We start from the raw sequence: 12304 nt of genomic DNA, 5'->3' as shown, positions 1-12304 counted from the left end.
GAATTGTGTTAAGCAGCGGGGTTGGGATTTGGGTATAAATTCTGATTAAAGTCTGTGGACCTTTTCACTCTGAGAGTAGATGAAGAAGGGGATTTAACCAGCATCTATAAAATCAATGTCTTGACCACTGGCTCCCTGAGTTGTGGAGTCATGGGGAAAATAAAGACCCACCTCGTTGACATGGGCTACTATTTCAAAAAAGGATCTGGTTAAGCTCATGAGTGATAAATCTACCCCTGGTTAAAGGCAACCTGAGTTATTTGAGACACATCTCTAACCTGACTTCAGGAGAAATACTCTTTTTCCTTAGTGACCCTTATTAGAAAAAAATAAAACAAACAAACAAACAAAACTATCCTGGCGGAGTGAACCATGACCTCAGGGGATGCTCTGACAGCCCTGGGTATCTGACAAGAGAGCCATTCAGCCCCATGACATCGAACCTGTCCAAACCCCACGGCTGTTTTAGACGTGGAGGAATGACTGTCTCATCTGTATTCATCCCTGGCTCCGGCAGCACTGAGAGCCCTTTCCACTGCTCCTCTTTTTTTCCCCCAACAAATCCCCAAGGGCCTACCAAGACCAGATGTGAACGGAGGTGAGACGCAGATGCAGACATAAATTCTTCCCTCTGCGACAGCGATTGCTTGGCCACGCGACCCCCGCCCATGCCAAGCGCACAGTGAGCTCAGAAAAATCAAGTACACATGGTTCTGACATTGCTCAGGTTTCCAGAGACAAAGCTGGGGTAACAGTGTGTGTGTGTGAATGAGTGTGTGTGTGTGTGTGTGTGTGTGTGTGTGTGTGTCCATCAGGATGCTTGCTCAGGTGGCATAGCTCAAAGAGAAAAGTAGACTTACTTGTATGACTTTGTGAAATTAATTTAACTTATGGCTAAAGTCAGAAAAGAAAACAAGGAGAAGTTAGGGTTTGTTTAAAGGAAAATCAAGAAAAGCAATAACATTGGCCTGGGAGTCAAGAAGACTGGAGCAAGAGAGTCTACCATTTCCATCGCTGCCTGGCTGCAGAGCAGCCAGTGGCCCCTTCAGACTTGACTCCCTAAGCCGGCAAAGGTTAGACTGGAAGGATTCTGATGACCAAATGACACTATGGTCCAGCCCGTCTGCAGCAAACGCCAGTGCACACACCTGACCTGGTTCAGTCGTTTCCACGCATAGGCTGTACCATCCAGAAATCACTGGACAACTGTGGCAGGCGCTGTCAATGTCCATCTCATGGCATTGCCTGTTTCCTGACCCTCATTCTGGCCCTTACTCCTGATGCTCAGCCTGCCCTGGTGGCCTCCACCTCGCAGTGACCTCCCACATAGTGGTTCTGACTGTTCCCTATGTTTCTTGCTGCTTCTGCCCCATCCCCCACTTTGCCCCAGCCTTGCCTGGTGTTGAGGTAGAAGCCGACCTTTGAGAGATGCCAACAGGGAAAACGTGCTTAGTTGTCAAATAAGTTTCTCACAGATTCTAACTATACAAGAGAATAAACAAAATTGCCTTCAGAAGTTAGTATCAGGAAAATGGTGCTTAGTCCTAAATTTGAGGTGACTAGAATCACTGTGCTGCTATTAACATCTCTCTCTCTCTCTCTTTCTCTCTCTCTCTCTCTCCTGTAAATGTTATCACCAGCAAGAAATCAACAGAGGAATTACACAATGAAGGTTGTGTGCTGTTGCTGATCAGGTCATTTATTGAGCAATTACCATGTCCTCTTCTAGGCACATTGTGTGTACTAACCCATTTATCCACGCTCCAGCCCTATAGACAGCTATTATCATCATCATTATGACGACGATATAATAACATTACAATAACAATAATGATCGTTTGGGAAACAGAGATGTGAAGCAACTCACTGAAGACCCACAGCTAGTAAGTGGTACAGCAAGGTTTCTAACACAGACAGCTGACTCCAGGCAGCTCCGGCACCTTTGATATGTTTATTTCCTGCTGACAATGTACCTATTCATCAAATGTTTATTGAGTGGTTAGTATGTTTTGGGCATCTGCTGAAGCTAGTGGGTTAGGCCTTCAGAATGTGTATTGTCTGAAAAGAGTGATGGAGATGAAGCAAATGGCTGTATTATATCGTGTAATTAGTGGTATGAAGAAGTAGCTGAGCATCTCTTAGAGAAACTATAGTAAAGAAAGTGGATCTCTGCCAGGGGGCCAGGCAGGGTTCCCTGAGAAAGAGACAGTGAAGCTGAGAATAGAAGGAGAAAGGAAACATAGACCTTATCAATGAAATGGCACGTGCCAAGGGCCCGAGTCAGGGATGAGCTCGGTACTTGGAAAAGCAAAAGGTTGGATGGATGAGAAGCCAAATGAGAGTAAGGTGGGTGGGGCAGGGGGCAGCAGGCCGGTCCCGCAGCTCTTTGTGAGTGGAGAGACACCATTGGGCCCATGTCTTAAGTGCCTAAACACCACCACCACAGCTTGTAATTCTTCCTTTGCCCCTCCAACTTCACTCTACACCCTTCCCCACATGCCTCTGAGCCCAGGAAGCAGACCTGGACAGATCACATCCACCATCCCCTACTCTACATGGAAGTCCACACAGCCCGCCAGAGGCCAGGGCACCCATGCCAGACCCCTCCCCGGGCTGTGGGGGCTGAGTTCCTCCACATGGGACCAGAGATACCATTAGTGGCACAATCCTTCAGCGACCTCAGCACTCCACAATGCTGCTTTTTCATTATTTTCCCAAGGAATCTTGAAAGACTCTTACTAAATTTTCCCCAATAAAATTTGGGTTATGTACTCTGTGCATATCTATGCTTTACACACACAGGCACACACACACACACACACACACACACACACACACAAGTTTTCACAATCTCATTGCCAATTTTTTACCTCTGTTGAGCAGGCCAGATTACAGCTGGCCCCGGCCTCCCCTGGCCCTGTGGTGTGGAGGAGGTGATCAGATGTTGCTCTTATTATTTCTGAGATCATATATGTGGTCCTCATAGATAGATGATTATCCAGCTCCTAATGATATTTAAAACCATCAGGAAAGTTATTGTTTCTGTGGCTCAGATGACCGGATGTCTTTTTGTCTTTTGTCTTTGGTTGTAGTCCAGGGCTGCTTCCTCCAGTCCTAATCTCCTAATCTGTTTTCCTCACCCTTGCCCATGTTTTTTTTTTTTTTTTTTTTTTTTTTTTTGTGGTACTGGGGTTCCTAGAAACCCTTCTACCTTCGGACTACACTCCCAGACCTATTTTATACTTTATTTGGAAACAGGGTCTCTTAAGCCAGCAAGTCTGGCTTCGAACCTGCGCGATCCTCCTGTCTCCGCCTCCCAAGAGCGGGGATTACAAGCCTTGCGCATGTTTTTAAAAATAATTTCTGCAGAATGTGGTGGCACATACCTATCACCCTAGAACCTGGGAGGCTGAGACAGGAGGATCATAGGTTGGAGGCCAGCCTGGGAAACTTATGACGACCCTGTTTGAAAATAAAAAAGGGCTTGGGGAGGGTATAGCTCGGTGGCAGAATGCTTGAGGTTCAATCCCCAGCACCAAAAGTAAGTAAACAAATCATCAATTAAGCCAATTTCTCAGCTGAACTCTTCTGTTTACTCGTTGAGCTGGCCATCTCTTTTCTATCTGGATGCTGGCTATACATAGAAGAATGGCACCAATAGAGTTGCAGTTTAAAAACTGTGTTGGAATTGTGGGGGGGGGGCAGCTGCTCCTCCACCTGACAGACTCCACAGCCACCGACAGGGTTGGTTACAGACAATGGCATTCTAACAACTACAGTACACTGTTCAGTTTGGTTCACATGATTGGTGTTGCTGCTTAAGCACTAAGTTCCGTGTTCGTCCCACTATTCGTGACCTCTGGGAAGAACACCAACACGTGAGAACCCTACAGTCCATATTTCCACCTGAGCCTTTGTGGAGCTTATAAGGAAGCAGGTGATGCTTCCTCAGCATTTTAGAGTCAGATCCAAAGAGGAAAGGGCTTAAGTTTGATTCTGTCTACAAGCAGGGCCAGGAGCCAAGTATACTCTCAAGCCCCCAGGTCTAAAAACAAATGGGAGAAGTGACCATTAATTGAATGTACTCTATTAGGCACTTTAATTTTTAAATTTCATTAATCATCCCAGTAGCTATGCAGGATTTGTTATTGTTTCCTTCTCTTCAGAAATGAGTAAAACAAGGTCAAAGAAATGAAGACACCTTCCAAAAATCAAACATAGTGTGCATGTATGGATGGTACTTTTCAGCATCTAAAATCCAATCCAGCCGGGCGTGGTGGCACACACTTGTAATCCCCGCGCTTGGGAGGCAGAGACAGGAGGATCGCGCAGGTTCGAAGCCAGCCGCGCGCTGGCTTAAGAGACCCTGTTTCCAAATAAAAATGTAAAAATAGGTCTGGGAGTGTAGCCCGGAGGTAGAAGGGCTTCCAGGAACCCCAGTACCACCAAAAATAAATAAATAAATAAATAAATAAATAAATAAATAAATAAATAAAAATAAATAAAAGCCAAATCCATTTTCACTTGGCAATGACTGCCCAAAAAGCTGTGTTGAGAAGAATTCTAAGACTCAACTAGGCAAAGCAGGGAAGCAAGGTTTCTCCTCTTATCAAAGACGAGAAAGTGGGAAATGGAGGCATACATGTCTCTCATCCTACCGCTCATAGAGATGTGCTATCCAAGGAGATCCAAACACCTGTGCTCTTACCTCTGGCCAGGCAGCAGCTTCAACTGACTGTTCTGATGATGCTACATCTGCCTGAAAGTGCAATGTTATAGTTTTTACCAGGATTTATTTCTGTTGTTATACAACCTGAGCCAATGAGCCCATAAAAGTGGCATGCTTGTCACACAGTCAGCATGCTGACATCTCCAAGACTCCGCAGCTGTCCTCACTTCATATCGCTCAATCAGGAGAGAGGAACTGAGTTTCCTGGCACCTTTCTCCAACTCTGCCCTGGACAGGTTATAAGGTCTTTCCCAGAAGAAAGGCTAGAAAGAGAACACTCACGTGCAGCTGCTACCTAGCCAAGCGCCCTCGGATCTTAGTTGGCGGTGGTGCATTCTTGGAACAACTAAGGAAACAGAAGCAGATCCACCAGGTCCAGGAGTGGGCAGGAAGCTGAGAATGGACACCACAAACGTTCAATTTTCACTAAGTAAGCATAAGACGAGTAAATCATGAAATTTAAAAAAATATTTTTGTTGGTGCATTGTAACTACACATCATAGAGTCAAAGTGATACATGTACACATCACTTGGTATGTTTCTCATACTATTTATTCATTAGTTGAAGGAGGACAATGTAACATTGGGCCTCTGGATTAGGTGAGGTGAGGATAATTGGTTATCCACAAACAGAATGAAAGCAAGAACTAAAACAAGACCATGCAGTGTCCTGGCCACCTGAGTTACAGTGTCACCATCAGTGGGGCATGCTGGCAGGTGGATGGATTGCTGCAGCCCTGTGACCCTGGGAGGCTTCACAGAGGGATATTAAAGACATGGGGGGGAGGGAAGCAGTTACTGTTTCTGTAGGTCAGGTCCTGGATGACTTCTGCTTTCAATGTTGTTTTTCTTGTTACTTCTGCAGAAGTAATAATCCATACAACTATCCCCAGTCTGCAGGTGAGAAAGTGAAATTCAAAGTTTCCACAGACTGCAGTCTGAAAGTCTCAGCCCACCCCCTGCCTATACTTTTAATCATCATTTCATAAAACAGTAAAACATGATTAACCGTGCACCCTCCCTCCCTGCCCCATTCAAACTCCTAGGAAAGATTTCATCAGAGACAGTTCAGGCAGGATTTGGAGTTTTAAACTCTCCAACTTTCTTCTGGTGTCTCCCTGACTTCTCACAGACTCCCTTAGTGTCAGGAGCAGTGGGCAGACCCCGAGTTCAGATCCCGCTCCCTGTCCTGTCTTGAGTTTAGGTGACTTGCCGGATGCCTCCTTGCCTTACTCTGATGTGATAATGACACTAGCAAGAAAAGATTCCCATCATGGGTCGTTGTGCGCAGGGTTGAGGCGTGGGGTGTCAAGGCACTCAGCACCCCGGCCTGCTCTGCCGACTCTCAGGACCACTGCCCTGGCTGGACGGGCAGCCGCATTTCTGCTGATGGCCTGCCTGGCTCCACTCACTCTGAGGTCATTCACAAACATCCAGAGTCTCCTTGTACCTCCAACTTAGAGTGTCTCCCTCCTTTCCTTTCTTCCTGAGAAATTTTAATTTAAGCTCTTCTCCTGGTTCCGTGGACCCCCTTAATTTTCCATCACCCCAATTCAGTGTAACTGTCCTCCTCTGAGATGGATTGGGATTCACCCTGGAGATGCTCAACCCTCTTGCCTTCAGATTGTGTCTCTGACTGTAGCCTGGGTGTCCTCAGGGCTGGGGAGCTTTACAACAGCAGAATGAGGGACAGCCTGGGCGAGATACTTTCTGACATTCATGTGGGTGTCCCCCAGGGCCAGGACTAGGGTCAGGGAGGACAGCCATATAAGTGTAGGGTCAGGTCCTATCTTCATAAAACATTTTAATAATGTGTTCATCATCAATGATTTGCTTTAACTCATGTTTTTAAAAAAATCTTACATTAAGATATCATCTGCCTGGATTACTCAGGTTGGAGCACCTCATTAAGTTTTTACCTAAGGCAGGTGTCATATAGGGTCACATAGTCCTCCCATGAACCACTAGCTTTGAAAACAAGGGTAAGCGATTAACATCTCTGCCCTTCCCTTTCCTGATCTGTAAAATGGGTATTATTCACCCACCAATATTATTTTCAGAATGAAACAGGGAGGCCATCTAAAGAACTGGGCACATTCTGCCCTACAAGAACATTATGTTTTATCATATGATAAAACACTAAGTTTTATCGTATCAGTTTTAGCATATCATATTAATTTTTATCATATCTCTCTCCCTTCTCCAACCTCTCCTAAAAGAATCTCCCCAGTGATTGGGGGTGCAACTTGTCAATAAAACTAAATATTCTGCAGGAGAAAATTACTAGAAATAATGTAAATGACATTATATGGCAGGTCCTACAAAGGCATCACATGTTTTTTACCCAATTTTGACAAAAACAAAGTGACATCAAAGTTATTTTCTTGTAAAGTTATTTTCTTGAAAATCCACTTAAACTAAAAAATGACAGTAAAATAGCAGCAGAGGTGTGGTCTCCAGAGAACACTGAAAAGAACTTGCAGCTGAAGAGGAAGTGAGGGGGTTTCAGGAAGGGGTGGGGTGGGGTGAATCCTAGAAGAGCTATCATTTGGGGAATAACAAAGGTAATTTTTACTAAGAGCTTTCAGTGCGACCATCTTCAAAAATCAGAGAGAAGTCATTTGGAAGAGAACTTTCACCTCATAGTCAACACAGGTATTTTTCAACAGAGTCCACATTAGAATCATCCCAGGACCGCAGTTGAACACCATCGTTTCCTACTGTTTTGCCCACTTGGATGAAAAGTTGAATCCATATGTTTCTGATTCATTTACACCGAACTCATCACAAGATTATATTGACATAGCATTAGGAGGGTCAGGAAAATTCCAGCCTTCTTTGCATTTGCTTGTTCTGCTTCCTCTCTTCCCACTTCCCTCCCTTAGTGGCCCTAGAGCCTTCCTTTGGCAGCTGCAAATCATCTCCACCTCAAAGGCTGCAGCTGAATTCTCTGCTTCTAGCCTAGGATATTTCTTTGGGCTTGCAATTTTGCAAACAGAGGCTCTTTTATCCCTATAAAATGGAAATCCAAACATGTCTTTTGCAGAAACCCCCACTTATTGAACCCCCTTCTGTAACCCCCTGCCCAGCTATGGCCATCAGACTTGAATGAAATAAAACAGATGTGCTCAAAAATGTGCCACGCTCCCTTGCCCTTCCCCACCCAGCCACCCCCAGCACCCATGGCCGGTCATCGACTGTGAGCCGGCCAGCACTGGTCAGGCCTCTCCACCATGGTTCCAGCTGGAGGCTCACCAGGCTACACAGTGCTGCGCTTTGCGTGCAGTAGAGTAAACTGAAAGATTCTAGGACATTAAAAGAAACTCAGCCCCATTATCTTGGAGTAGATGGCATAGGTGTTTCAGGGGTCGGAGGGATACAGGAACATTAAAATGGAGATTTTACTACCAGAGGTTTGTGACAGACCTCACAAACTCAGCGAATGTCTTCTTTAAAACTAGTGAGTGTGCATCTCTGTGTGTATCCGTGCGTGTTTTAGTTGTCTTTTAACCCTGTTCTCAGAGACCCATTAACATATTGTGAGCATATCCTTTCAGGAATAAGTTATAGGTTTCATGGTCTGACCATTAAACTGAGAAAAACAAGTCATTTGTAAACTCAGTACAATTCATAAGTTCTCAGTTATAAAGTAATCCCTGATATCCACTCTAGAGCCCCAGGGACAGCTCAATGCAACCACTTTTTGGTGATCTGGTGATGAAAGATATATTATTGAAATCCAGGAAACCTTGGGAAAAAAATGTATAGCAAAACTATCTAAATTGAAATGAAATGCAGATCACTTAGCTGCCAGCAAAAGTTGTGTCCATACTTTCTTTCTCTCCACTCCCTCCCCCAACAATTCAGCATTGATGTCTCAAGGCTTAGGGCATGCAATTAAAAGATTTATATGTGTCCTAGAAGCAAAACAATTGCTTGGGTTTCAGGATCTGTGGCAATTTCAAGATGGATTGGAGGGGCCTGCAGAGGACACAGGCTGATGTGAGACCCACTCGCTGTGCCCGGCCAGCCTGCAGCTCTCTCCCTGTCATTTCTTCCAGCTGGATGCCTGCGCCTGTCCTGCTTTCCCTGTGATTAGAGTTCCTGGACTGTCCACCAAGTTCAGTGTTTGGCCAATGCCACCTGGTCCTAGTGGCACTTTTCATAAAGCCACACCATTGGAGGCATTCTGGGAGGATGCAGCCCTATGGGAAAATCAGATGGCTAGGAAGACAAAAGATGTTCTGTCTGGCAAGACTGAGGCAGTTACTCAAGATTTCACACTGCAGTTCTACTCCAAATCCTTCTGCAAGTCCACAGACAGCCATGCCGGGCTGGAATGTCCACCTTCCAACTTAAACAGAAAGGTCCTGGATTTAGGTGCCATTTCACTCATGGTCCTAGAACAGTGTGTGTGTGTGTGTGTGTGTACACCTAACAGCACACACAGAGAGAGAGAGAGAGAGAGAGAGAGAGAGAGAGAGAGAGAGAGAAAGAAGAAGAAGAAGAAGAAGAAGAAGAAGGAGGAGGAGGAGGAGGAGGAGGAGGAGGAGGAGGAGGAGGAAGGGAGGGAGGGAGGGAGAGAGGGAGGGAGAGAGGGAGGGAGAGAGGGAGGGAGGGAGGCGGAGAGGGAGAGAGAGAGAGAGAGGGAGAGAGAGAGAGAGAGAGAGAGAGAGAGAGAGAGAGAGAGAGAGAGAGAGAGAGAGAGAGAGAGAGAGAGACACAGAGAGATGCTGGGTATTGAACCCAGGGGCGTTCTACTTCTGAACTATATCCCTATCCTATTTTATTTACTATTTTGAAACAAGGTCTCACAAAGTTGCTGAGGCTGGCCTTGAAACTATGATCCTCCTGTCTCAACCTCCTTAGTATTAAAATCATAGGTATGCATCACTGCAACGCCCAGCAAAGTCCTAGAACTTTTGCCAGTGAAAGGGACACAGGCTCATGTCTAATGGTCACCAGAGAGATAATATCATTCATTAGGGCTACCAGGCCAACAACAAGATCAATTGTTTCGTTCCTAATTGCTTCCCTTTGCTCACCTGCCAGAATTAGAATTTCAAATATATTAGCGTTTGCTCCCTGGCCATTTTTTCCCAAGATGCTGCGTCCATTATCAACAGCTTCCCAGATTTCAGTAATGAAACCCTGGTGTGGAGTAGAGCCCTTCCGAAAGGAGATGTTATTAACAGAGAAATGTAGCCTGACTGGTTTGGTGTCTGCGGAAAGAAAAGTCGGATGTGATTCAGTGGCCATGTTTTCAGAACACTCTGTCAATGACAGTTGGAAACATATGTTTTTTATAAATTTCTCATTCCAAAACAAAGACTGACAGTAAAGCCCAGGGCTTTGATATTTATATAAATTGTTAAGTGGTTCACTGGGGAAAGTACATTTCAATTAGCATGTCACTGCTCATCATGCGGGCTTCAGAAAAGGCGTTCTGATTAAGTTGGTTGTTGAGCAATACATCAAAAGTTGGGGTTTACCAAAGAGCCTCTCTCTTCAAGGCCACTGGTGTCACCTGATGCCTGGCTGGATTTTCTGAGCTTTTGTTTCAAATCAAATGAGACATTCGGAATCCCACTTTAAACTGCATCAATTCAAAAAGTCATTCCATTTTAGTTCAATAAGCATTACCCATACAACGGCCAGGTGGAAGGTACCAGATTGCACAGGGTAGGGTAGCCTGAGTGAGTCCTGGCTTCTCAGAGCTTGTGGTCTGGGATGGTTCTTGATGTAAAGGATGTTGCTCATTGATTTCTGAAAGCTATTTCTGGTCCTGAGCTATTTTAGGGGAGAAGACATGAGCTATGGTCAAAATGAAATGAAAATACACTCTGCTTTGCTTGTGGCTTAATAAAAGTACAAGTTTACAATGCTTCAAATAAGAGATTTTCTTTCCCAGACCTCTTCCCATTCATCTTTTTAGGCTGAGATTATGCTCATAAGCTGTAGATAAACCAACAAGTCATCACTCGAAAAGCTCACTATGAGCCGTGTTTCTCCCCTCTCTTTCATGGACTCTGCTGCCGCCCTTAGGACAACGTTGTAAGTTGGGAAGTTTTCTGTTGGGTTCTGCTTTTGATGTGTCACTGTTGCATCTCATTAGCTCGAGCAGCCATCCCTAAGACTGACGGTTACAATTTTGAGCAATTCAATCCAGAGGAACATTCCAATCCCTCCCAGGCTGAAGAGCCTAGGAAAGACAAGGACACCAAATTTGTTCCCCTTATCTACTCAATTTAGTAGCTATTTGTCACCGTCAATTAGTCAAGGGTGAAACAATTACCCATGGCCTGAGTTAGGGAATAAGTCTAGTTGGCAGCATAAAAAGAGAACAATCAGTCCATATGGGAAAGAAATACGAGATGAGTAGGTGGTGTGTTTAGAGGACACAGGACAGGCCGACACCCAAAATATCTCTGACTCATGGCTGAAACACTGCCATCTGTGATTCATCCCTCTGTGCCGAGCATTGCTTTCTTCCTGGAATTGTTGTTATATATCCAAAGTCTAAGAAAGGATCACGAAAAACAGTCCCTCATTCAATATATGCACATTTATTGAACCTATTCTATGATTCAAGTGTGACGTTTCAAAAATAAATTAGGTGTGGTCACTGCCTTACAGGGAGCTCGCCACAGACAGACGAGTCCTTCCGAGTCCTTCCTTGAAAGGCCCTCCCTTTTAATTACAGCTTCTGGAGAATTCACTTTCACTAACCCTATTTCAATACATTTCACTTTTATCCCCATCTCCAGTTTCCTGTCCCCACCAGTCCTGTGAATAAGGTTGCCAAGGGCCTCCTCATCAATCCACGGATAATTCGTTTCCTAGCCATATCTTATATAATCTTTTGAAAGCTCTGGGTGTTTCCAGACATTTCTGCCTTGGAACTTTCCTCTTTTGGTTGTTCACCAACTCCTCTAATTGTACCTCTTTTTAAAATGTGCTTTAGGGTTCAGTCCTTTGACTTCTGACCTTTATTCTACCCAGTGGTTCTCCACTAGGGGCCGCAGCACCATTTTACAGCAGCTCGTAGTCACAACTGAGGATGCCATTTTATCTAGTGGGGGGGATCAGGAATGACAGAAACATCCCACACTGCCAGGACAGTTCCCCATAACAAGAGCTGTCCCATCCAAAGCACCAGGAGTGTCCAGAGTGAGGAGCCCTGTTCTGCACTATCCATGAGTATGCCACTCACACATACAGCTTCTGGTAATACACTTCAGCAGATATTACCTAAATCATTATTGTTTAACAAGATGAAAAACACAGAGCCACACATGAGCAGGCCGGTCGTCTTTACCTGTGGTCTACTACTTGAGCCCAGAGGTGAACACAGCCACAGCTGACTTCAGCTTCTCTTATAGAACACTCTTAGTTGATGGCACCAGCCAGTCTCTGAGCATCAACCCTGGGAGATAACTCTTCCCTTCCCCAACACCAGGCCCTTCTGATTCTATCCCCTATGGGTCTCTCAACCCATCCTGTCGTCACTGCCTCCTACATCCCAGCCACAGCCCTGGATCAAGCTTTATTCCTTGTCACCCACCATTAGTTAGA

Source organism: Muscardinus avellanarius (genome assembly GCF_963383645.1).
Source record: "Muscardinus avellanarius genome assembly, chromosome: 2".
NCBI classification, from domain to species: Eukaryota; Metazoa; Chordata; class Mammalia; order Rodentia; family Gliridae; genus Muscardinus; species Muscardinus avellanarius.
This window is presented reverse-complemented; position numbering follows the sequence as displayed.